The sequence below is a fragment of the Penaeus monodon genome, chromosome 13, assembly GCF_015228065.2.
Source record: "Penaeus monodon isolate SGIC_2016 chromosome 13, NSTDA_Pmon_1, whole genome shotgun sequence".
NCBI lineage: Eukaryota > Metazoa > Arthropoda > Malacostraca > Decapoda > Penaeidae > Penaeus > Penaeus monodon.
In genome coordinates, this window is record NC_051398.1 from 23,309,878 (window position 1) to 23,315,932 (window position 6,055).

Below are 6,055 nucleotides of genomic sequence, written 5' to 3' on the forward strand. Positions count from 1 at the left end.
ATAAAATAATTAAAGATAAAACAAAGTTTCGTCACAACACTAACCACATAAAGGGATGGCGGAATTGTCTCCATCAGTGTACTCTTATGTATAGGAACATTCGCACTCCAGGCAGACTCCGACACTGGAGCAGAAGCTATGATCAACTCCATCTTTGTAATTCGTCTCCACCTGCATCTCAAATAACCGGCACCTAACAATTTACTTTTTTGTTGGCCACGTGTTCATATCATACATCCAAGCTAGAATACATGTAAACGTATACTGTTTGTGAGATGAATTGCTCTTAATTATTTATGGCTGTTTTGTTGATTTTCTTTTCATGTGGTTAAACGGGGAACATTCTCGATCATCTTGCATATTAAAAGGAAATAGGATATATACAAAAGAATAAGGTGCTATGTCAAAAATAGACACTGATGTTTCACTAGTAACCTGAGCACGCATGATATATGTTTTGTAAAACTTAATGACATTCTCTAAACCAAGCAGCTGTGTGGAAGTAAACAGCGATATTTGTGATTATATGACGTAGGTCACTCTGTCATGTGTAATGTATAATTATATGCATTACAGGTGATACCAAAAAATATATTCTGGTAAAATGAAAATGGGGCTGACCATCACATGTACACAATTCGGCAGTACTGGCGTAAAACTCATACTGAAACTCCAATCTACCATCAAGTCTACTATGTAGATTCCCAGTGAATATGATCGATCACTTGGTGCATTACTTATTAATTTTTGTATTATCATAATCATTATAATTATTACTATCATTGTTATTATGATAATAACAATTATTTTTATCATTACTATTATTATTATCATCCTCCAATCTCTCAACTCCCACTCCCTCTACATTCAAAGTAATTGCCGACATCCATCCTCTTCATATCCCCTACTACCCCTCCTCTCCCTACTCCCTACACATCTCATCCTCTTCTCCACCTACATGTACCCCATTTCCTTCCCCATTATCCCTTTCACTTCCTCCTGGAAAACTCACTTGAATCCCTTTAGTCACAACAGTGTCCCTTCCTGGAACCTTCCTCTCCTAATACTTAAACTCTTTCTCCTGGACCCCTACCTCATTCCCCGGGTTCTCCTCCTCCTAGTTCTCCAACACCCATTTCTACCCTCATAATTGCTTCATGACGGCTCTTCTGCAGTGGAATATTCGAAGTTTTCGTTCGTTCCTATAAGTCTCCTAGAGACACATCCTCCAGTACCGCTTCCCAATTATAATTTTGAATTATCTCCATTCTCTTCCTGTCTCCTCTATACTTGTCAACAGAAGAAAAAAAAAATCTCCATTTCAAACCATAAATTGCATCTTCCTCCGCCACTTATTTCACTTTACTCTTACCTTTTCATTCTCATTGACTTTATAACCTTTGAGACTTTACTTTCTCAACCCTAACCACCTTTCCTTATAGTCGGTGATTCCAACTGTTGCTATACCTTTTTGGGTGATTCCGCCATTACCTCCCGGGCTTGTAACGCTTTCTCTCCAATACTGAACTTGTACTCTTAATTCAGACTGCCCTAATCACTTTGACATCCACACCCTATCTTTCCTCTAGACTTTCATTGGTAAGTTCTTGGACCACCTCCTTATAAGGATTACTTCCTATTCACCTTTCTCCTACTTCCTATGTCCTACTCCCCAAACCCCCATGCTCTTGCTTGATAGGGAGACAAGGATACATTTGCCTCTCTCTCTACTCTTCCTCTTCTCCATCATCCTTCACTTTCACTTCACCACTTCATGCTTTTCCTGTTCCACAGTCACTGTACTAAGTGTTGAGTGCAATTATAAGCCCTTATCACATTTAAAAGATCATCCCTCGACTTTGCTGCACAATCCAAAGCTCTATCATAACCAGCTGGCGAAATTATGTTTCTTTAATTAAGTCCTATAAACCTGTTTCTGCTGTCTGGAGTGTAATGAGCACTAGGACACGAAGCAAGAATGACCAAAAATTCGTCTGTGACCACCCTTTGTATACCTCACTTACTTGGTCTTTACTCATATGTTACTTATGTATACCTCATTTAATTAGTCTTTAGCTTTAAGATAATTAGTACTTAAATAATTATCTAGAAAGATATTTTATTTTCTTAGAAAGATAATACTTTATTTTACTATTTTTGTGTATCAGGTGCTATATACGTTTACACTATTACAATAAGATAAGGAAACAGTGTAAAATATCAGAGTTTACCCTCCAAAGTTCAGTTTTCTTTTGTTTCCCCAACAATGCATTCTCTTTAATAAGAGGATACGCAGTTAATTTCACTGTTCTTGTTATATAAAGGTTCTATAATGGATATTTTAATGAAGTAACCAATATGTATTATTTTGTTTTTTGGAGAAATTCATTTAAGTTCCGGTATTATGCATGTATGACTAAGACGAACCATATGCTTGTAATATGTTATCTGAGTAGATGTTAAAATGTTAAGAATATAGTGTTTAAACCCTGATATTATTGTCATAACCGAGAGAGAGAGAGCCTAAACAAGTGCCTGGTAAATGTCCGAAAGAGGTTAGTAAAATTCTTTAAACACCAGAAGTAAGAAAGAACATTCAGCTGCTACTAATATCAATAATAAAATTATAAAATACTATAGATCTGATTACAGAATAATAACAAAGTAACATTTGAGAACAAAATTGGAAAACCAGGGTAAATAGAATATCTTCACAGGTAGTGGCTGACACATGGCACTTGGATACCATTCAGATTTTCTCTATTATTATTGAGGATTTAAAACCATTAAAGGGATAAGTGTTTTTAAAAGTTTATAATAGAATAATGCATCTATACTAAAATGAGGGTTTCATAAAATAATATATGTATAAATATAAAACTACTCAGATCGTATATAATGGCATGAATATATACAATTTGTTTGTTTGTAAAAATTAGTTATGTTCCTACAAGAAATCACTTATATTGATTTTTTATTATTTTATCATTCCTAAAATAGAACAATTGTTTAATTTTTTTTGAATGTTTTTTTTTTTTCTCTCTCTCCTGTTTTTTTTTTGTTTGCTTCATGAAAAGCCCTTGGAGAGATTGTAAAGCAGATGCTTTTCCTTGGGAATCCTCAGAACTGATACAGTGAAGATATGAAGAAAATTGAGAAAAGTCTGTCAGACAAAGGATTAAAGAAGGAAGACATAAGAGAAAGACAGTTATACTACACACATCTTATTGGAGAAGTGGACATCTGTGTCAGTTAAGGTTTTAGTTGTACAATTTTAATGATTTATATATAATTCAATATATCAAGAAATGTAAGATTATCAATTCTTTGATATTACCTTCTCTCAGTTACCTCTATGACTGAAATTAGATCATCATAACCTCTTATGATTATTGTAATTTTATAGTGTGGGTTCATCAAGAGAAATAACTCAGGTAATGATACAGAAGCTCACACTTGACTTTAAATTTAAATAGTGCCCCCTCTAGATAAATCCCGAGTGGATTTCCCAGTAGAAAGGGAAATAGTGGCTTTGACCACAGAGAGAAAGAGTGGGCGAAATACAAGGGAAACCCTCGCCTTGCCCCTTCCCTATATATCCATAATACCCTCATCTCTGATTTTTTCCAAAATTTGCTACTTAATTTGGCACATATTTCAGCTAGGTCTTAGGGCTCGCATCTTTTCCCATTCCCTTTTCCATTAAAACAGCCAAGAACGTCCTCGCATCTCATCCTCTATAGAGTCCTATTTTGCCCCCTCTTCTACTGCCGAACTCCTTTTCTGCTTTACGCCGTGCCACAACACACATAAAGGCCCTGATGGTATACATTCCATACACTCTGGCATCTGCCCCCTGCTCATTGTCCTTCCTACTGGAAATTTTCAACAGTATATGGACAACTGGAAACTTTCCTCCACACTGCCTTGAAGCCCTTATCCTACCTTTCTTGAAATCAAGAAATCCGTCCCCTTGCCGAAATACTACCGATCCACTCCTCTGTCTAATTGCTTATGCAAATTTCTAGAAAGAATGGTAACTTCTGCTTAATGTGGTACCTTGTATCCAACAGGCTTCTCTCTCCTTTCCAAACTCTCCTAAATCTAATCTTATCCCTCCACTCTTGGCTATGGCTGCTATATCTACTCTTCTCCTCTACATCTTTTCTTGCTCAACCTGATACAATCCACTGGGGTCTACATTTAGTCCAAGCACCTTCCACTCCCATCTAGCTGATAGAGGTCTACCATCCTCTCTCGACGCCATGCCCTTTCTCTCCCCAAAAACTATTCACTTTTTTCATCAATATTTTTTCTCTAAACTAAATGTCCCTCAACCCCTTTTTTCCTGCCTTTACTTCCTCTCCACGCCTATCTACTCCTTTCTCTGTCCACATGGATGTTCTCTCACATTCACCTTTTCCTCATCTCCGATCCCTTCCTTTTCTGCCATACATTCTTGCATTGGCTTGTACCTTCCCCCAGTATTTCTCCTCTTTTTTTTCCCATGATCAATAATTTTATTGATCATGCCTCTACTCACTCCTACAGTACTCACGTTTATACAAACCCCTCTCTGGCGGCGGTTTCGCTGCAATCCTTCCTCTCTGTGATATGAACTTCACCACTTCCACCTGAATCACTTGCAATTTCCTCTTCACATAAGAAAGCATGTCTTCCCCCCCTTCCTCAGCCTTCACAATCTTTACCGACTCCAGAAACTCATTATCTCTCGTACAGTCTGTACAACCAATTAAACCCTCTTTTCCGGAAGATTCAGGGCCAGTTGTTTAATTTGTCCATGCAACACAAAATTATCAGTTTTTTGCTGGACACCCAGCCCTATTAGGATCCACGGCAATGAACAGGGACATCCCTTAGTAAGCCCCACCCCTTTGTCCACATTCCATCAACTCAGATTTTCACACATACCAGCCATGAGTATTACTCTCACTTCAAACCCCCCTCTTTACCCGCTGGCAGTTTTTCGGTCTAGTCTTATCACCAATAAACTACTACCACAAAACTTTCTATCTCCCCCTTTGGGCAGTACCATTCCATCTGAATAGACTTACGAAACTGCTTGGCCCGATTTCATATTGGCTACACTACCTCACACATTCCGTCTCATGTCACTTTCTGATCCACCTCTATGCTCCTCATGCAATGCTTCTCTTTCAGTCAAACTTTCTACTATCCTGTCACCGATTTTCTGCAATCCGTACCCCTGGGTTTTCCTTACTTGCCCTCTCCCAGATCCCCAACCTGTTGTACATCCTCTCGGGAAATTTCCTGCCTTTTCCTTTGACAACTTGTTCTCCTTCCCCAGACACATAAATAATTTCCATTTGATTTAATCGCCCTTCCCTTAACTGCTTTCCCCCTTTTAGCAACCCTACCTTATACTATACCCTATCATCTCCCCTTTCTACCCTTTTTATACCATACTATCCTATAGTGCTCTTCAACCCCTAATTCTTCACACTTTCTCATTTTTACCCTTTTGCCACAGTGCTTTATCATAATGCTATATGACCTTTGATGTCTAGCAAATTGGTTTGTTTTAACCATTAACTATTAAGAAAAACTACAGTAAAAATGGCAATGACAATGATGAGTTGATGACGATAACAATAAAATAAAATAATAAAATTATTTTTTATTATTATTATATTATCCTTCATGATTTTTATCCAAACCCCGAGACAATAAAGACAACCGCCTAAATCAGCTATCGAGAGAAAGACTTGATGGGTTTTTTGGTTCCCCTCGGAAAAATAGTCAATAGAGCGTCCCTTTTATTCAGTAATAATGGTAATAACAGTGATGATGATGATGACGATAACAATAACAATATTATCATTATTATTACCCTTATTATCATTATTATTATTATCATTATTTTTTTATTATTATTATCATTATTAGTATAGTATTACCCTTATCATTATTATTGTGGTGACCAACGTGCAACGAGCTTCCGCGCTCGATAGAGTCAGGTCCATGCGGGTTTGGCGATCCGATTCCCGCCAATAAACCATCGGGCCTGACGCCG